Source organism: Salarias fasciatus, chromosome 13, assembly GCF_902148845.1.
Source record: "Salarias fasciatus chromosome 13, fSalaFa1.1, whole genome shotgun sequence".
NCBI classification, from domain to species: Eukaryota; Metazoa; Chordata; class Actinopteri; order Blenniiformes; family Blenniidae; genus Salarias; species Salarias fasciatus.
Genome location: NC_043757.1, coordinates 10,864,659 through 10,887,069, shown reverse-complemented (window position 1 = coordinate 10,887,069; position 22,411 = coordinate 10,864,659).

Sequence of the window (22,411 nt, the reverse complement as noted above, 5' to 3'; positions counted from 1 at the left end):
ATCCCCAGAAGATATTCCTGATTTACTTCTGTCATCCAGGCAATTGAGCATCTGCCATATGAATATTAATGAAGCCTGAATGAGGCACATAGTAAAAGCACTGTCATCTGTGTAATTGGCAGCACAGTTTCTATTACTTCTGTTACTATGAAATTGATTCTAAATTGCTGCCTTGTAACAGCAGAATGAGTCATTTTATGCCCAGGCTGCATAATTTCTCCATTCTGCGAAAATTACAGATAATGGGCATATTTTATTTATTATAAATATTATAGAAAAATTGAGGTCTTGGTGAACATTAAAGGGCTGATGGCAGAAAATACAATGGCCATAATATAAACTTTGACCTTGTGTACCTATAGAAAGGAAGGGAATTAATAACCTGTATGGTTTGCTGTATTATTGCATTATAAATTTGCAACACCAATTTCACCATTGCAGTGGAACAAGCTTGCGATTTATTCTTGGATGATAATATGCTCCTGAAGTTAGTTTCAGTATTCTGTATATCATTATGTTCTGAAAGCAATGGACAAAAAGCTGAACCTGCACTGAACATGGAGATTTATTTTAGGGCCTCAGAATGATTAACGCTCCTCATGGAAAGGTCTTCATCAAGTGAGTGCATGTCAAACCCATGCATTAGTGTTCTGTCTCTGTTAAGCAACAGAACTGTCAAATGGAGTTCAAAGTATACGGTAAAGATTTTTTTAGGATTGCACAACTTTATTGTTGTACATAAAGCAGGTCAGAAAAAAAAGATTCCTCTCAGTGATTGCTTAATGAAAATACATTTTATGTATACATTTGCTTTATATGTTGGAAAAGTAGAAGCACTTCAACAGGAATCATGTCAAAATCGATAAAGTATGTGTCTCAGTTTTCCAATTCAGTGCAAATGATTCGGAAATGACTGTCTCATTAAAAAAAAAATCTGACATTTAAGTCACTACTGTTCTCCTTCATGCTGAAATATGTGCTGTAATTATGCCAAGGTCCAAAGAGCTTTCCATAGCCCCTCAGAGGAGAGGCAGTGAAATGCCATGAATCTGGCCCGAGATTTAAAAAGATTTCCAAATGATTTGAAATAAATTATTCCACACTGAAGACAATTATCTCCATTTGGTAACATTTCAGAGCTGCTGATGTGTCGTTTGAGCTGACCACTCCAGTAAGTTCAACCCAAAAAAAGAGTGTCTCTATTAGGTGTTTTCCACACACTGTGATGGCTTCATCTGCTGATAGTTGCTGAGGAGAAGGCCATTTTCACTGTCGACATGGAGACCGAACCTCAGCGTTTCACAAATGAGCATTTTTCCCTGTTGGCATGACAACATTCTTCTGCACTGTCAAAAGATTCCGTCTTGGGAGCCGTTTTCTAAAAGTTGATTCTCAGTGGCTTCAAACACCGTTGTCATGTGAAGGGACGTCCAAAACGCAGAAAAGGCTTTGTGTTTTCACCTGAAAATGTTGTGTTAATGATGCCTTAGTAAAGATCACTACAAGAGCGTGACTGCACACACATACACACACACACGATGACTCCCTCTGCCCAGTAATGGTAAAAGAGATAGGACCGAAGTTCAGCAACAAAAAAAACAAAAGGATAGATTTGCTTTCATCCATCTTCATAGATCAATCCATCATCTTCTTTTCTGCACAGAGCAGCAGTGCGGAGAGCAATAATGCCCAGCCCTTCCCATCCTCCTCCACCAGCTCCTCCGGGGATCTGAAAGCCTCAGTCTCAGGCTAAATGAGAAATATAATCCCTCTAGCTGTTTCTGAGCTGAACTCGGATCTTCCTCCTAGTCAGGTGTGCAGAGTACACCTTCAAGAAGAGGTGACCAGGATTCTCCCAGATGCCTTCTCTCAATGTGGAGAAGAAGCGGCTTGACACTCAGTCTGTGCTGATGATGAAGCGTGAGGCGCACCAACCACCCCATGGAGGGAACTTCAGCTGATTTGTGTCGACAAATGAATGTTTTCAGTGAAGTTCCTGGGAATCGGTGAGTCTCTGGATGTAGACCCAACAGGCGGTAGTGGCCTACTAGAGAAAAAGATTTGCAATCAAAGTTTGCAATCTTGGAGTCCCGCTGCTGAGAGGTTACCATGGACAGGTCTCCAGTCCATCACACAGAGAGACTAAAACACTCAACCACACACATCAGTCACCATGCAACGACAAGATCCTGAAGAAAATAATCACAAATAGAAATCTTCTAAATAACCATAGACCAGGGTAAATATCCCAGACGAGCAACACGGCATGATTAAAATGGAAAAGAGGTAACTAGGCAAGAATTTACCTGAAGTACCAACAGGGACACATGTATGGACTGATATTCATGCAGCTTGCAATTTACGAGGGAGGTTGAAGCAATGAAGGTGAGTAATCATGTGTGACGCACGGGGAAACAAAGCAAGAATAGAGATGGACGTGCCGTAAATATGGAGCATGAAATCAAACATGTATCTGGACGTTGACCTGAAAGACATAGCCTCAAGAACAATGACATGATATGACAAATGGACAAGACATTTCAAACGCCAGTGGCATGACTTGGGGGAAAAAAACAACCCTATCTAAAACAGACCGGATTGATTAGAAATAGTGAAATTACACTGAGGCCCAGGTTTCTGGAGGACTCGAAGAGGGGCTGTAAAATAACAACAGGCGATAACTCAAGAAACGGGAGGACGAATTATCAGCAAAACAACCTGGTAAAAGTATGAACCAAGGAAAATACAGGATAAGGCTAAAAAGACACATACACAAAAAAACCTCGCTCATGCTGTGACAAAACCTCACCCTTACTGTAATGTCCGACCTTTCTGTTGCTGATATTTTGTAGCCTTGTCTGTGTTCCTGCCCTTCTCCCTGTTCTCTTTTTTTTCTTTGATGTGCCACTCTCGAAAACCGGCACAGTTTCAGATCTTTCATGGTCCGTATATGTTGAACAAAACAGCCAAATTTTACCTTGGGTATACTTTAAAGTCTGCTTTCAAACATTCATTCTTGGCTCCATAGCTGCTTTTAAGCTTTTGATCATATCTTGTGTTATCCATCAGTGAACAGGTTCTGCCTGCTGTCATAAATGCACTGAAGATGTTCCTTTCCTCTGAAGCAATTTCAGGGCTTCCGGCTTTGAAGCCAACATGAATCAAATCTCTGTTCAGCTGAAAAAAGTAGAGGGAAAAAAGCAAAACAACACAAACAGAACATCCCAATTTAAAATACAATTCCACGGAATATCAACTATGTTCTATATGGTTTTATAATTTTATAAATGGATCCTTTTGAATATAATATTGGAGTTCATTTTTTCAATATACTGGTTGACACTATATTTTCATTCAATTGTATATATTATGGGACAGAAATATTAGTTATTCCTAGGGAAGTGGCTCCTGAACCTGGTCAATAGCTGCTGTAACTTTTATTCAGACAGTAAATGCATCCATGGAGTTCATTGCATCCAATTCTGAATGTGTGTCTGCTTTTTAAATTCAAGTAAAGATGTTTTTGAACAAGTGGAAAGCCATGATAGACTGTTTGTGTGCAGAAGTGCTGAGGGAATAATTTGATCAGCCTTTAAACTGCATTGGCTTCCACATCCAACAGATTCTCTCAAATGAAACAGTGTGAAGTTTTAATGTTCTACTTTTTGATCAGTCTGTGTTATTCATAAAAACAAGCGTAACAAACATTTCCCTGTTTCAGTTTTGAGCTTGGGGGAATTTGTGTTGTCGACTCCAAGTTGCCCATTTGTGATGGCCTCTTAAAGAGATACATGGGTGCATTTGCCCTGTGATCTGTCCCAAGCACTCTGTCGTCGCCCATAACCAGCTGGGATCAGTTCCAGCACCCTGTGACCCTGGGTTGGATCAAGTGATCCAGAAGATAATGGACAGATTTATATAGAAAGCTTTAATCATTGTCAGCATTGACATTCTTTCACCTGACATCTCAGAGGGATAGAGGATTATTTATTAATCATCTAAAAAAAAGCTTCAATTGATTTAGACCCTTAAAAGAAACATCCATTAAAAAACAAACAAAAAAAGACGATCACAAATTCATTAGAGCAGTACATAAAAACATGATGACGCATTGCCTTCATGGTAACCTAAAACACAGACGTTTGCAGTTTGATTGTCTCGGGACTGTTAAAAATAATGTGAAAATCATGTAATGCTGTATCACATTAACTTGACCCTGGGGAAAGTTTAAGTGGTGCTTTCACGTCAGCTCTCACCAAGCTCATCTATAGAAACCACATATGCTGATGTGGCTGTCAGCGTATCCCATTCATATTCCCGAAGCAGAGCCTCCCTTGATGTTTTATTAAAGGCTAATAAATAACAAGGTGACAGACAGTCAGACATGAAACACAGACAAAAAAAAAAAAAAAAAAAAGGTTTCCTTGGTGGCATAGACTAGAGAGTGAATCAAACCCATGCTGTTGTTGTGCTTCAGTAAAATACTGGGTCTGTATTCAACAGGCAGAGCAGATGAGGCTTTGCAGCCTATTAGTCAGACATGAGAGCTGATATTAAAGCACTAAAGTATTTCACCACTTTAACGTGACGATGAAGCTCATAAATCTCCAACAATCCAAGAATATTTAGATTTCTTGAAGTCATGCAAAACATTTGTATCGATCACCTCAATAGTGATGTTATAAGGCGAAGTGTACAGAGGGATTTACAACCTTATGCACACATAGTTATATGCAGACTAATCTGAGTTTATCTTTGCCTCTGTGGCAAAAACTCATAAAGTGATATTTTATGGAGTCACTTGAGCGTATGTGCTGAAGAGAGAGTGATAACTTCAAATCATTTAGTCTTGGGCGATGGTGACAATAATGACCTTGTTACGATGAGCATGTCTGAAGTATAGCGCCATAAGGCTCTATCAAAACAAGATAGTGAAAAGTGGGAGAATAAAAAATCCTTTCTTTGCCATTTTTCATGTTACTGGAACCTTATATGTGCGACAAGCATTACTGATAATATACTATATGCTTTATGAAAGGATAGTGACTACACGCGAAACTGCATTTTGGCTTAATATAGTAGGGGAGTTGAAAATGAAACTGAAAAGCTTAGAGAATGATGAAGCAGGCAGCGAATGAAGGAAGGTGAAGGTTGACACTTAAAAGATAGAGGGGGGAAAAAAGGCACTCAGAGGCTCATTATCACAGCTTAGCTGCACTGTGAGACACTGCTGCACGCTTTGCACACCAATTCTCCTCTTTCAGTGTCAGCTGTTCGCCCAACCTACAGGCCATAAAGAATTACAGCCGAGCCGACCTGGGCACCTCTTAATTATGTGTATATTTTGTGTTCATTTACGTGTTCGCCCACATGTTCACTGGTGCATGTGCGAGTTTGAATTGGAGGCACCAAGACCAAGAATGAGCTATATGCTAATTACTCCGGTTTCAATTAGTCCAGATTACTTTATGGAGGCAAGGATGCATGACAGCTCATTATCAATTCTCCGCTGCTACAGCAATAAAACAGTTGCGATGCTATTGGTGTGTTTGTGTCCATGAGTAAGAAGGAAATAAAACAAATATAAATATTAAAGCACCCCCCTCCATCAAAAAAAGAAAAAAAAAATCCCACTTCAGGTTTATTATTAGTCAGTTATGTTATTCTCTCTGTAAAGGTCACATTCATTCAGATATAAAAAGTTCCATGGCTTGGACTTTGGCGAATTTATTTATGAACAGCAAGCAGAAAAACACATGTTGAAATGAAAAGTAAAAACACAGTAAAACATTTCCACGGTATAAGTCCTATTTGCTACTGATTCCTTCACTATTCGTTGAACTCATGTTCACTTAAAGATTACAATTAGCAATTAAAAAATAACGATGACCTAAACTTTTGAGTTCACTTATGCAACACTGAAAATGCGCGGGCTGCACTATGTGGTGGAGTACTGGTTTACTCTTGCCTCACAGAGAGAGAGTCATGGGTTCAACTAATGGCTGAGCCTCTTGTGTGGAGTTTGCATGTTCTCCCTGTGTGAGCTTGGGTTTCCTCCCACAGTCCAAAAGCATCATACAGTTGTTGATGCCAAATAATAGGGTGTTAATGGGAATGTGTGCGTGGTTGTCTGTCTCTGCGTTTGCCCTGTGGTGGACTGGTGACCTGTCCAGGGTGTTTCCTGCCCTCACCCATGGAGACAAAGCAGTATAGAAGATAATGGTATTGAAAATATCACATTTACACACATTTTATAAATGTGGTAAGTTCAAATATGATTGGACTAAATATTGCCCTCAATGTCAGGCCCACTTTGGAATTTCATTTTATACCTCTTCCTCTTCTTTAAACCCGTCATGTCTGAAGTTTTGCTTCTCTAATCTGAACACCGTTGTGGAATAATTTAAGTCAGTGAACAAAGGCAGGGATTTAAATCATCAGTCACAGTCTTATTTGCCATCTCCATTCCTCTCCTCTTAGTTCAGTTGTACTGAAATTTAAATGACCAAATCAAAGGTAAAGCATCACAAAAGAGCCGTTAAACCTCTTCTTCTGTTTCCTTTGTGTTACGCTACCAAAAGATAAATCCTCAATCCTCCATAGACACACCAATAATTCAGTCTTGAGTTATATTCAGTCCCCCCAAAAAAGCGTCTTTTCTGATTCATGCACATATAGACACACCGCCAAATAGCATCCATTCTTTTCAAACAAACACTTTTATTATTGAGAGCTGGATCATATCAAAGCTAAATTCACCTTTCAATGTCAGCGTGGTACCAAAGCGATGCCAGCCCCAAGGACATATCACAGCTTCTAACAGGAGGCATTCATCTTCTGCCACCTGTCACTCTTCTGTTTATGGTCACTCTGATGTTTGTTTGTTTGATTTTCTGCTCACAGGGAAAGAACGATTTCACAGCAATATCAAAAATAGTCTAAAATACTTCAATAGTGCAGAGCTGTAAAAATCTCGGCTCTAAAGTCTCATTTTTATGTATTCTGTGCTGTATGATGCAGACTGGATCCAGGGTTCCTCAAACCAGGTGGGGTTATGAGTAAAACACAGCTAACGTGTCTGTCCAGGTTTGACAACTGACTTTGATCCCTCTAACAGGAAGGTCGTTCAGCTCTCGGGGAGTCAAGAGCTGATCCTGGTAAGAATAAAAACTCAGATTTTTATCACAGTGGAATGATATCACAGTCTGCCCTGCTCCAGTTTTCGCCTTTGGTTATTCACTCTGACCAAAGTGGCTGCGTGAAAACAAATGATTTGGCGCAGCCACGACACTAAGAGCAGAGGAGTGTGGTGACGGGTAATCAATCACTCACGGCTGAGATGAGAGCATGTTCCACCGCAGTGATCCCGAGGCAGCGATGGGGAGGTGGGAGATGGGAAGGGACACCACCGTGGCAGCGAGGAGAAGGTTAGTGAGATAAAGTGCAACAGAGTGGAAAAGACAAACCCAAAGTGTGATCGCGTCCGCAGAACAAGACCTGACCCGGGCAGACAGGGAGCTCAGTGGAGTAACTCTCGGTTTAAACTGTGACTTTAAAATTTCAACCTCTACACAAATATCAACATACTGCACAAAACAGTAGCAGCAACACTTTTTAGAAAGCCTCACGTGTTATCTTATGTAAGATGCAGAGGAAATAGGTTTTTGCTCGTCTTTTCTTTGATTAGGTGACAATTTTATTTGTGCAGCAAACAGGTTGATAGCAGCTTACTGTATAAGAACTGCAACCAGGAAACAATTTGCACCAGCAGCAATTCATCACCTGTCGGACTTTGGTGACGACTTCAAGTTTGAGCAAGGTTTAACTGAAATATTTATATTAAAGTTTACTGGATGCTATAAATCTGGGCAACTGCACATGGTGTTTAATAAATATATGTTGACGCTGGTGGTCTGGTTTTGGTCATATCTTCTCTGAAACAAACTCAAACTGAAACAAAGTACCGGTAGCGTTCCGGGTTTAACTAAAACATAAAGTGACAAAAATTGCTTGTGAGTGCTCTCCTCCCTTCCTTGTCTTTTGAACTAAAAATGGCGTTGAATAAAACATGACATCCTGCTCAGCTTTGTTGCTGCTTATCTACCTTCCATGAAGTGCCGCAAATATTGGTGCTGACATTCATTTTAGTGCATTTAGTGCACGTCTAAAGTGGTTAACACTCTGTGGTATGAACAAAATTGGTTCCAGGAGAAATGGAGCTTCCATCAATGCTAATAAATAAATAAATAAATAAATAAATAAATAAATAAATAAATAAATAAATAAATAAATAAATAAATAAAATGCAATCAATCACTACATTGAAAAAAAACCAAAAAACAAAAGCTGACTGTTTTTTTAAGATCTATTTTTAGTATTCTGATCTTGCGTTGATCGCCTGTCGATCATTTACTCATTTCATCCAACTTTGGGCCTGATCTTCAAAAGGTCTGCAGCCAGGCTTGATACCGCATGTGGACCCATGTGGAAAGTGATCCACAAACAGGACCCAATAAGAATTGAGCCCAACAGAATTTTCACACAAGACTATGGAATATCGGGTGTGTTCTCCAAATCAAAATACCAAGAGGAGTTCATGTTAACAAATTAATGTGATTTACTTTGTCCAAATGCATATCTTCAGAAAAAATGGGCAATGCACCCAATTTGTATAATTTGGATGTTTCAACTCAAGATCTACAGCAATTATGATCAGCAATCGAGTAATGACTTGCAATAATATACTTTCAAAGAAGAAAGAAAAAAAATGTCTTGTGCAACAATAATGACTTCCCTCGTTAATGTTTGGTTACAAACCCTTTGACAGTGATAACAGCCTCCAGACATTTCTTTTAGCCATCCATCCATAAGTGAGCTTACATTTTCTTCCACTCTTCTTTTGCAGTTTGCTCAAGCTCTTCAATGTTTGTAGGATTTTTCCCTAATGGCATATTTCAGCTCACCTCATTGGCTTTCAATCAGATCGAGATCAGAACTTATTGCTGGCCATTTCAAAAAATGTTCTTTTTTTCCCTTTTCAACAAATACGTGAGATTTTGGATGTTTGCTTTGGGTCTTTGACTTGCTGGAGGAAGTGTTTTTGACACCGGATAGGACATATGTCCACACAGAGCATTTTCCCAGAAGGATTGAGGTTTATCCAGGTACTCTTTGGCAAAATCAGTCATTCCTTTTCATGTCTTTTCATCAGTAATGGTATTGCCTTTGTCCATAAAGCCCAGTTTGGTTCAGTGTCAGGTGCATTTCACTTGTTGAAATCCTGACCCAGACCGTACCAGGTTTACATTCAGCTTTTTCAGATGTGTTTTTGTTCCTCCACTTACACTAACCTTCAACGACTTCTTCATTGATTTTTCTTTTCTTTCCCCCATGTCAAGGGAGACTGTCATGTTTGGCAAACTTTATCCAGTGTAGAGAACAGGAAGGTTTTTGGAGGAGGTCTTATAAACTTTGGAGGTCTGTCTGTGAATAATAGCTCTAATCAGACTGCTCTTATTGCTGTGACTGTGGAAAATCAACAGGAAATAACAGGTGGCTTTTTAAAAAGTGGTAGTTGTCATTCATTGGAAAATTCATGTCACATGGGTACAGACAAATTCAGACAGGTGAGTTTGCTTTGTGATTCACCACGGGCGAGCTGTATTGTGTTTTAATACTGATTTAAAGGAAAGATGGCCAATATTGATGACGCAGCAAGCTTTAAGTTTTTCCTCTCTTCCCTCATTGTTGATTGTTGTAAATGTTTTGTCAAGTGTTTCATAATTATTTTTTTCAGGTGATATTAGATATCATGTAATGGCGAGAAGGATGTGTGGCATACAGCACAAGTTCACATTTAGGCAGTTGTGCAGGCACGAGCTGTCATTAGAAATAAACACAAACAAACTTTATTTTTCCTCTCATTTCTGTGTTGCCATTAGAACCCATTACCAACACTGAAAATGCATTTTGATATGAATAATTCATTGCAACGTCCCTCAAACAAGAAACTTTGCAAATTTAAACAGCTGCCATAGAGAGATGAGAAGAACAAAAAAAAAAAATCACATTTAAGTGGATGAATGCAATTCACAGCTTTTTAGATGAGCACGCTCACAGGATGCTTAATGACATTTAAAGTCGAAGAAAAGAAAACATTTTCCCCTTTGCAAGCAGTTCTGTGTCCAACAGAAAATACAGGTTTATGTTTAATCACAGCAGAGTGCTTATTAAAGTGAGCCTGGGAACTTATTAGGAACCAGATTGCAGGAAAAAACAACATTTCGCAGCATGGCTTAACAGTAACCCTGCCTCTCTGTGAGCTGGACAGTTAACTGTACTGACCTTTAGCTGCTTAGTGGGTGGAAGAGGAGTTTTTAAAGTTCAGGCAAAACACACATCTCTGTTCAGTGTAGCTGATATTAAGCTTTCTCTCAACTGATACCAATCAAGATACAATCATCTATTTCGCTGTGTGAATAAGATCCATATTGCAAAAATTATGAATGACGCGGGTGATCTATTTTTTTTTATTTTTTTGGCATCTTATTCAAGGTCAACGTGTCTTACTGATCCTCCAGTCAGCAAAGACATTCATAGTTATCTGTTGACACTGGTCACCAACGTGTCCAGCCTTGCCTTTTTCAGAGAGAGATATGACATTCAGTCCGCCCCTGTACAAAAAAAAAAAAAAAAGACATTTTAACATTAACCGCCAAAGTAGAGGCTGTTATTTCCAGTTTTTACATCAGGAGACCTTTGAAACTTGGAACAATTACAAACTGAACACTAATGGCAAAGTTGTGAAAAAGATGGAGGGTGACTGCAGCCATATAACCACACACCAGATTCTAGTGAAAGCAGAATCATGATCTTAACATAATCAATTACAGTTGATACCTAAACATAAGAAGACTGTGTCAATGTAACAATGACTTAATCAAATGTAAAATACTCAGTTGTAGTGTTTATTTTTTAGTACATGCATTGTATTTACATGCATTTCGACAGTCATGCAGAACTCAAAATAACATGGATTCATAATTTCATGACAACAAAAGGAGAATCTGCAAGCCAAATGAAATAATCTACCAAAGTGAAAACAATTTGTTTGTAACATAACATTTATTCATTATTGTTTTATTCCAGGCCAAAAGTAACAAACTCAATGGAGTTTCCGATGTCATGTTTAACCCTGTACTCTGCATGATTTGATGATGCATGATAAAAATTAATCCATATCGTTTTTTGAGTTACTTTATTCCGAAACGTTATATATTTTTTTGGCCATCTTATCGCCTTTTTTATTCCTTGTAGGTAACAATACACAATATTGGCATCAAATTACCAAGAAAATAATCTGTTTACAGATCATCAGACACTGCTTTGAAAGAAACAAAACTAATTTAAGAAAAAGACAAAAGTTACGCTTCTTACAACCATTTCAGGTGAGAATTATTCACACAAGCCACTGGATAATAACCTGTTAATGAACAAACACATGTGCATGTGCATGCTATAATGTGATTGCCCATCCAAACCAACATGAAAAAAATATTCCTACACACAACTTTGCCACAATAATACAACACAAATATAATAAAAATATTTTTGATCAAATGAAATGGGACTTTCAAAAACAAATTAAAATGATAAAAGAAGTAAACTTTTTGTGCACAAAGATTTTTTTTTTAATATTAATTCAATAAACATTAGTAGTGTGCAAATAATCTTACTTTCTTCTCAGACCATTTGTTTAGAAAAGACTGCACTGCCAGAAAAGCCCCATCAATAGACATGGGATTGCCAGAGGACAGTGCTGTGCATGAGAGGGTTAATAACAGCAAACATGTTGCTCCCTTAAGAAATACCACATTATTATACAACATATTAATTGTAACAATGGACATAAGTGGCGCCTCAGATAACAACAAAGCATCTGTAATGGTAACTGTAATGTTTATTTGAAAGTCTGTTTAAGCAGAAACTGTCAACACTCTAATAAAAAAAATAAAACCCTCTGGGTTTCTCACACTGAAATATAAGCACAAGAAACTTGTGAGCTTGTTTAAATAAATTCTGAGCATGCTCATGTTCAACAGAAAAAGTACGACATTGGCTGAGATTACAGCCATAAATCCTATTCAGCTGTTCTGAGCAGTATTTCTGTATTAGTCCAATATGTCGCGGAGAAAAAAAGAAAATCCCTTCCCCAAACCAGTATGCTGATTTTATTGTTGTTGCTGCTGCATTATTGGTTCCAGGCTTCAGAAACGCCTCAAGGTTCCCGACAAGACGGTAATTCTGAAAATCTAAGCTGTATAAAGTGAAGTGAATTGAATACAAATGAAAACGCCAATCAGTTCTTTCCGTCATCATGTCAGATAATGTTTGTGACAATGTGTTTTCATGTGTGTGCTTTCTTTTATAAAACTGGATCTTCACGCATCGTGCCTGTTAGGCAGCTCAGCATTTTTGTGTATTTGTTAGCATCTAAATCACAGCACAACCTGACAGCAGTGTTAGTGTGACAGTAAATTTCACTGTCTGCTGCTGTCTCTTGAGGTACTCTCCTGTTTGTAATTTTTGCACACAGTGACAATGGTCTCGGTTGGTGTCCTGGGGTGGAACGGTGACACAAAAATTGTTAGCTTAGATGTCCACTGGGAAAGCGCCTCCAATTTAATTACAGTTTATTTTTGAAGAGTTGCTCTAATTGCCTCAAAACAAATTCATATTATTTTATCCCATCCCTTGTGAATATGGCCAGGTCCTTGTTTTATAGGTACCAGTGCCATGGATCTTTTGTTTTTTTCTTTTCTTCCTTTCTATCCCCAATATAGCTAGAAACCCACAGTGGAAAATAAAATGTAAATTTTATTAGCCAGATGTGAGACGGAATAATGCAATACTTTAATTCTCTGTGTTTCTGCGAGAATGCATGGTGCTACCTTGGTTTTTATGCGTATTCACTGTGCGCTCACTAATGGCCAGTCTTAATGTGTTTCCTCTTAAACGTGGGGTTGTTTCCCATAGGGCGAACAGGATGGACCTGGGACATTGTGTGGCTGCAGCTCTTAATGGGCACCAATTTAGTCAAGGCACCGAGTGGAGCAGAACAGAGCGAATGAACAAAAAAACATTTCATTTTGCAGGTGTAAGATGGGATGCCAAATCTCCACATTTATGGCACTGGAAGTAAATGGAGAAAGGGATGAAACTACAAGGCCGCAATGTTTTTAATGCTGGTGTTTAGATAGAGACACGTGCATGATTGTGTGAATGAGAGAGAAAGATAAAAGAAAGACGTCCTGGGGTCACTGAGTGAACGTCTAAATGTGGGCACTTGCCAGAGATTCTCCAATCAGCTGCTGGCAACCGCTCCCCACCAAAGCGACACGGAGACAGAGCCCACTGAGCAGAGCAGCTGCGAGAACCAATTCATAGCATGTGACAAAGCTTTTGGATAATTAAACTACAAGGCCACAGCACTACACATATCCTTTTACAGATTATGCATGCATGCTCAATTTACAGAATAAACTAACAGTCTGAGAAGGCGAGTCCACCTTTTTGCATTACGGTGTGTGGAATTGTTCTGCATTATCGGTGATTGCAGGAACGCGTGCTCCCAATAATTATAAAAACAAAGCTTCTCCAGCAGACAAGAGATTGAGCCCAACATGTGTGCGGATATGTTCAGATAGGATTCATGGCCCATATGAGATGGAATCCCTGGATATGGCACGATTCTGCTGTGCCACCAGCTGCAGCTAAACGATTACTGACTGCATCTTCTGCCCAGACACGCTTGCAAGATGAGAGCGCTCATGGGGGGAGGGCAAGGGAAAACAGTCAGAGTTTTATTTAAAATATCAGCAGTCAGGTAATCCAACCGCCTGTGGAATAAGAAGATTAGTACTACTCACTGATGAGTATGAATTCAGGAGAAATAGCTGAGGAGCCGTACCGTGTTAAGCTCCGGCTCCGTGTAAGTTCAGGGAGAGTTAAATTCTGCATATTTGCAGCTGATATTTTTCACCTTGACACGCTTTAGCAGGTTCCTGCGACGTGGTTAAAAATCACAGGTTCATTAAAGCCTGCCTCCTCTCAGCCCAAAGTGCTGTCACCCAAAAGCTTTTCCTCTCTGTTTACTACAGTCACTTTGATTTGACATCCGAACTCACAAAAATAGCTTCTTACCGCGGCATTTCTGACTAGACTTTTTTTTTTTTTTTTTTTTTTGCATGAAATGTCACAATGAAGACATGAGGAAGCCACAGGGCTCTGGAAAAAGTAGCACGTTTTTCATACTGATTAGCGGAGGAGGAGTCTGACTTGCCAGATGACATAGCAAGAAGCATTAAAGATTCATGGACAGGAAATCATCTGTAAATCACTGTTATGATTCATGCATATTTAATGAATTCTCCCATGCAATAAAAACTCAGGGCTTGAGTGTAGATCTAGTGCTGCTTCTGCTTTATATGATAATGAACATATAGGTGCTGTGAGCAGCCGGCACCCCATCGACCAGCCGGTGGGCATCATCTTTCACTCCTCCTTCACAAAGCCTTCCAGATGGATGAGAGGCATGAAAGCCTAAATGGAAATGACTGGATAAACAAATCTATCTCTTCCAGTGAGCATTCATCTCTTCGCTCAGCAAACAGTCTGGCAGAGCTAACAAAGACCTCTCCATTAAGACGTGGACAGAGTCGAGCAAATGAAGAGAATTTCATTCAAAGCTTGCACCCGGGCTACTCAGCCGCGGTCCTCGAGGGCCGCAGTCCTCCTCTCTCCCAGTTGCAGCACACTTGATTGCAATGGCGGCTTGTTACTGGGCCTTTTAACAAGCGCGAGGCTGAGAAGCCGCAACATTGCGTCATTGCGTTTGCAGGTTCTCGAAGGCCAAAAGCCGCCAAAAATCCACGTGAAAGTGGAGCTTCAGGATCCGCTTATAATATGCTAAACTTAATTTATTAGCTAAAGGATCAATGAGCATGAAAACCACTGCCTTCCTCTAACCTTCTCAGAGCTTAAAAACAGACAAAATGTTCTTTTCTCCTGAACAAAGCTGTAGAGTGGGAGTGGAGAACGTTAACTTGAAAGTCATCTCACTATCAAGTAGTCACCCAGGCAACAAGTAGATATCCTGCCCTCCACAATTAAGGCACATTTAATTAGTAATAAATAACTTTTTTTTTTTTGTGTAAAAATGCTTATGATTCTATTAATGTTACATGAAAGCAAGGTAACGCAAAACAAAAGAAAAGTGAAAAGATTAAAGCATCCTTTCTCTCTGCGAGGCAAATTTACTGAGTGTGTATAACTTCTGCAAGTTTGGTTTCATGCCAAATGACCTTGCAGTGGAGGAGGTATGGCTTGTTGGAAAACAAAAAGTTTTAAAACACTGTAAAAGTTTAGAGGATGGCGTCGGCAAACTTTGTAAATCAACCAGCAATGTTTTATTTCTACTGGGACACAGCTGGGTGAAGTCGCTCTATTCGCAAAATTGTTTCAGAGCTTTCTAATCTGTCAAGCCAAATATATTTATATAATACAGTCTTGTCACCTTCTGACATTTTCACACATATTCAGTACATATGAGGAATCTATACTTGGCATTCTTCCTCTGAAAGTTTGTAGGGTTCCAAGGTGTAGGAGCTTTCAATGTCACAATGCACACACTGAAATATTTCATTTTTGAGCTAGAGAACATTATTTTATTGCTGATTTATGATGAAACTGACACAGAATTGAGTTTTTCATGGTGATGCCTTCATAAATATTCCAAGAAAAGACCAGTACACTGTTTACTCTGAAGGCGATTTAAGGTATTTCAATTTTTGTGTGATAAATCTAAAGACTGATGTCCTGGGGGTCAGGGAAGTAGATGTTTGCTGGAATGCGTGTTGATGGATTACTGCTGTGGGTAACTGACTAAAACCTGTAATTGTGGTGAGTTATGTAAAATATTATAAATCATACATGCAGATCACAATATAGTCAGTTTCAATGAGTGACAAAACTAAAAGACAGATTAAAACTAAAAGACTGGATAATCCAGTTTCCTCTCACTGTCCAAACAGGTGCATTAATGCCTTTATATGTTTGCCTTGAGATGGATTGATGACCTGTCTAAGGGTGTCCTGTCTAGACCGTGTTGAGTAGTGATCAGCTCCAGCGCCCTGAGACAAATAAAGTTGCCCGACCTTCTATTGGATTAAATGATATTGAAGAATATATTTTTAATTGGCCTTTTTCACATGTAATCTCTTTGAGAAACATATTCTCGTTTTCGAGAGGGATCTTTTGACAACCTGGATGGATGAATTGATGAATATTTTAGATATACAGCTTTAAAATGACTCTGTAGGTCAAAGATAGAAAAAAAAAAATCTTCCCGCATTCTGCTACATCCACATTCTCTAATCCTCTGCACAGCTCAAACTGTCTGAAATCCAACAAAAAGCTGGGACTAACAGCCTAATTCTCTTCACCATGAACTCATCTCTCATTGGCTTTTTTCCATTCTTGGCAGAGATCTGCGATCCCCAAACGCTGCATCGGCTAAGCACTTGTCAGCTGTTGAATCAGACAGTATCTCAGATCAATCTGCTTACACATCCTGCAAAACAGGTTTGAACAGGTGAAACCTCCTTGCTTCAACTGAATAATCCAAACGTTTTGTCCAGAAGCAGAGTGGGCCCTCTGTCCTTGTGTCTTCGTGTCGCTGCCAGTCTTCATAAAGTATTTCACAATGGACGAGTCAACAGCCGCATTAGCAGCCTCCAAATATTCCTGGATGACCCGTGTGGTCCGAGTCCCGCTGAAGCCAGGTTGCTGTCGCTCACGATAAGAAATCTTATCCAGGCCAGCTGCAGCCTCTCGCCTCTGCAGGGCGCCTCATGGGCTTGGCGGAGCGACGCTGCCAATGCCCATCAGCACCGAACATCAGTCACTCCATGCCCCAGATTCACAAATCATCTCCACTTCAGAGGCCGGGCCAACTGCATGTATGTCTGCGTGTGTCTCTACGCATGGAATTACTAACTGAGGCAATTAGACATTTCATGAATATCATTTTAGCATGAAAAGGCCTCCGACAAACAAACCTGATACCATTCTTCAGCATGAATAATGCAATCTTTCTGTGGCGAAAGGGGCAGTTAATCTGCAGATTCCTCCTCATTCTGGAGTTGGTCCAGAACTATCTACTTTGCGTTTCTTGGTTGACTCAGAAATTGCCTGGACTGAAAAATGGAAACCAGCTTCTGCAGATTTTAAAAATATTTTCTTCAGAAAATCATTATTCTATTTTTTAAATTATGTTAACCTGTATTGTTATCATGAAAAAAATTGTGACCTGATAACAAGTAACTCAGGAACATTTAAAATACAATGCTTGCCATTAAATATATTAAAATATCCAGATATGTTTTAAAGGCAACTATTATTTGGGAAGAATAAAAAAAACTCAAATCACTTTGACCTCCTTAGGACAATATGAATTCTTGAGCAAACTTAGCCTCAAATACTCTTGAGGAAAAGAAAAAGAAGAGAGTGCAATTTGTGCGATCCGTCAACCGGAACCAAGCAAAGAATGAAAAGTTAATTGAATAGGCTAGATAAAATGAATAAATAAGAATATAAATCAGAAAGTTTAAAATGTCACTGATCTCTTTTAGACACTCATCTTACTACAGGTGATGTTAAGCTTTTCTTTATTAAGATAGAAAATACATTTCTTGGTGGGCTCGTTTTGAATGATTATTTCTAATTTTCTGTTTTGCTCCGGAAAGTCTCCAACAGCCGCAGGTGAAAAAAAACCCAAAAACAAATCAACACTGTCAGCAGAAGTCAAGGGTTTAATGAAACATTTGTGTGTGACATTTTCACACATTTGCATTTTTTAGGGACTGGGAATGACTACCCACAATGCAACACTGCTTTGGTGTTCCCTCTTGAAATATTGTGTAAACAGTGCCTGAGTTAACCTGAGCTGAAGTATGCCATCCTCACTCCTCAATGGGATTTTCTGTGCGGGTGACCAAATATATCCCACCGATTTTCTATTCCCTTCACTGCTGAATTATTCTTCTTTCAGGAGGTAAAATCAGTCCAGTTCTCATGCTGATTACAGCTCCTTCACCTGCAGAACAGACACATATTTAATCAATCTAGGGGAAGGAAGAACTGCATTTCCCTCTCTTCTTGTAAAGATTGCCGCACAGTGCTCTCCTGGATGTGACGTGGTAATGATGATTGTTGTGACTTGTGTGGACATTTCTCAAGATGATTACTGATTGCTTTCCCCTGCTGCCCTGCTCAGGATAAAGTGGTATAGAAGCTGGATGAATGGATGATTACTTCTACAGACACCTGTTGCCTTTCAGTCCCCAGAGCGGTGGCACTGAGAGCTGATGTCCTGAGGTAAAGGTCACCCGCTAAACCCGGCTGTGTTTTTTTTTTTACACCTGCATGTGTTTCACATTGCTATTGCCTCCTTAAAAGTCCCATCAGTGCTTGAGAGGAAATGAGATCTAGGTCTAGGTGCATTCTTGCCAACCATTATGAACTACAAGGTATGGAAGTAAATCTTTCTGAAAACTACTTGTAATTGCTGAGGTTTCAGCAAGTTTTTTTGTTTTGTTTTCAGTTTGTGAAGTTTGACATTCCACTTACCTTGTACACCTTCTTCCTCTGGTGTCTTTCCAAACGCATTAACGGTGTTTGAAGCAATAACTCAGCCTTATCGTGTTTTTTTGTTTTTTTTTTTTGTTTCACCTGTTTGTATAGGATGGCTTTGCTGTGTTCAGAGACTGGTACAACCTCCTGGAGGACTGGCTCCTCAAGAAGCAGAAGAGTTCCTGAAATAACTTCTCCTGACATTTGTTTTTGCATAAATGTATCTAATAGTTTTGGGTTGACTTTTATTCCGATTATTGAAATAAAACTGTTCAAAACTTTATTCTAAGACTGCCATTTTCCCTCTGGTTCAAGTTCATGTCTTTGTGTTTTTAATACTGTGTAAACTACCATAAATCATCCCTTCTGGAAATCTTTCTCACACTTAACTTGTTGTCCCGGTTACGGGCTACCACATCGCTTGAATGTAACTCAAGAAATTAACTCAACTCTCACACTGCACACACTTTGTCTCACACTATGTAGAAATATTTAGTTGCATAAAATAAATACTGTTCCTCACATTAAACAACATTTGGATTTCAGAGGCTTTTAAGTGTGTGTGTACAAACTGCTTCCATCAACCCTGCTTCGCTCGTGGCACATTAGAATATCAGTTCAATGATTTGCAGCTTCGTTTATTTTACAGATGGCATGCTGGTAACACAAGGATAATCTCTTGGTTTCAGTTTTTCAGCTTCATTTGATAATACAGATCTAACATTTCAGAGAAATCAAGCAAACTGTATAATAATTGATGAATGGCCACTGCTTGGAGAAACCTGCATGTCTAAAAATACTACCCTGACTATGAAGGATGGTAGCACCAGCAGCACGTTTGTTATGTTTTGAGTCCTGGCAGAACTCCAAAGCAGAGGCAGACACGGGTCTCATAAAAGAAAGGCGTTTAATATACTCTGAGGGTGGCTCAGAGTTAGACTGTGAGCAGGATGTCTGAAGATCGCAGCACAGCAGCGCTGCGCCGACTGAATGTCCTGGTGGAGTGAGGTCCAGTAGGCAGCTTGATGAACTGAGGAAGAAAGTTTTGTGCCTCCGCGGCTGGAGTAGAAGAAGCCTGACACACATGAGAATGGAAAAAGCAAAAAAATAAACCCAAAAGACAAAACTACAACAATCACATTCCTTGCAGTCAACACTGGTTTACAGAAATCTTGAAATCCAAGTTCCGTTAGAGATGACCATTAGACATGTTTCCCTGGATTACATACTGTAAATGTGGCTCAACCCTTATGTTTGGTAACTTTATGATTTCACTACGTTTCTTAAAACTTAAATCAAAGAGTACTTAAAGCGATACTTCAACATTTTGGCAAATTGGCCCATCTAGGGCAATTCGGTAGTCATTTAGAACAGCATACTTACTTTTTTTGTGAGGGCGAGCTGTTGTTCATTCAGCGGTGGGTCTGAGGAGAGCTTCACGGCGGACATAATGGAAGTGGACGGTACAGTTGCTTCCCTCGTCAAACTCATCAAATACACAATCCAACAACCCCAAAACACTTTGGTGGACACGTTTTAATCCGCACATTCACTACGCTGTGAAATATTAATGCAAAATGACTAGATTGAGCGTTTTTTGCGAAGATTGTTAAGACGGAACTACTTACTAAACATGGCGTCTGGGCGTAGTGATTTCAAAAGAAAAAGTAGTTCCCAGTATTTGCTTCAATGTCGTAACGCTACAATATTATTTGTTGGTGTTTCACAGCATAGTGAATGTGCGGATTATAACGTGTCCACCAAAGTGTTTTGGGGTTGTTGGATTATGTATTTGATGAGTTTGACGAGGGAAGCAACTGTACCGTCCACTTCCATTATGTCCGCCGTGAAGCTCTCCTCAGACGCACCGCTGAATAAACAACAGCTCGCCCTCACAAAAAAAGTAAGTAGGCTGTTCTAAATGACTACCGAATTGCCCTCGATGGGCCAATTTGCGAAAATGTTGAAGTATCGCTTTAACAATCCCTGAATATATGATTGAATAATTGTGCTGAATAAGATACGTGTAGCTCAGGTTGGGTTTGAAGATTGTATAAAAATATGGCATCTTCTTCTTGAAACTCATAATCTCACACATTTTTGCCCCTTCACTTTTTGTAAAATATCTCCAACATTGAAATGTGTAAATATTTTGAATAATATATGTTTGATTATATGGACTAGGAGAAGCAAAAACTTTGAAACATCAGTCATTTTTGTTTTTTTTGCAAATAAGACACTAAACTTGTTGAAAACTGATAATATAATAATCAAAATAAAAAATTTAAAAAATGCACAAGAAGTTGTCTAATTTTTTGAATTCGAAATAGAAACTTAAATGTGATTTTGGTGTTAGCATTTAAAGCTTGTGATACAACAACAGTCTAACATCGCATTTTCACATTAGCATTTTAGGTGTAGGAGACCTTTTCCACCATGATGTGAGTCTGGTTTGGTGCAGATGAACCTGTCACAAGACTGATAATATCTGTATGTGCAAGAAGAAGAATTATGTATAAAAGGACAATGTATGTGTGTGTGAGGATCAGAATGAATTAAGTCTTATTTGGTCTTGAATTTATATTATATATAAGGGATTTGCTAAAATAATAACAAAGATTATTTCCTCTCCTAACTAACTCAAAACGGGACCAAAGAAGCTGCAATAAATCATTTTCATCATTTACCTATTAACACCACAAAGGAAGTGTTGACTCAGATTCGGTGTCAGTAGATGTGAAAAAAGGGGCCATAATGTATCGGACCATGGTGTTTCTAAACTTCTGACTCATCTATTATTCATTAGTAAGGTTACATAAATTGTGCATGTGGATTTCTCGCTGTGGTGTTTATCGTAACATGTAGAGTCTGATACGTTTTCCAAAGAGAGAAACAGACAGACAGCTTCAGGGACCCTTTGGGCAGTGGAGCTGCCAAGCTGGAACAAGGTGCTTCATGGGCAGATATTTTTGAGACCATTTTTTTGTGCCTCGGGCAAGATAAGTCTTTGTAGTAAAATTATTAAAATAAAGCAGAAATCAGAAATTGCTTTTTAAAACTTATTCCAGCCAAGCACAGCGTGCAGAGACCACTGAACGTGCAATAAATGTGCCATTGTTTTATTGTTACTCAGCTATCTGTTTCCTCAACGGTGAATTTCTGACTGCACACTCCATCAGGTTCTTATCTGTGAAGGAATCTTTGGAGGGAGAGTGACAGCTCCTCAGGAGCACTTTAATGCCGAATGAGGCCCCTGTGTTCCAGAGAGGACGTGTTTGAGTGACTCAGGTGAAGCTCCGGCAGTCATTACTTCAGAGATGTGACATTGTTGCTTCGAGGTCACACAAATCACTTCTCTAGTGAAAGATATATTCATGCCAGCTGCCTCACATATTCTGGAACTTTACATACTTTGTGGACTAAATTTTTCCCGATCGCAGCAGTCATGGTAGTTTTGCATCTCATTGCATGTGGAGAGAGAGAGAGAGATAGAATAAAACATATCTACAGGCATAAAACCTGGGGCTGATAGCACATGGCTTATTTCAAGGTTAAAGGTTGCATTTATGTCGTAATTAACAGCACCACTAAGGGCATCTCAGCCATGTGGCAGGCACATAAAAATGTGTTCTAAACAGTGTTTGAAGGCATATACTTTATGAATATGTGACATTTCACTCATAAAAAAAACTGTATTTGTCCATGTGTCTTTAATACTTAA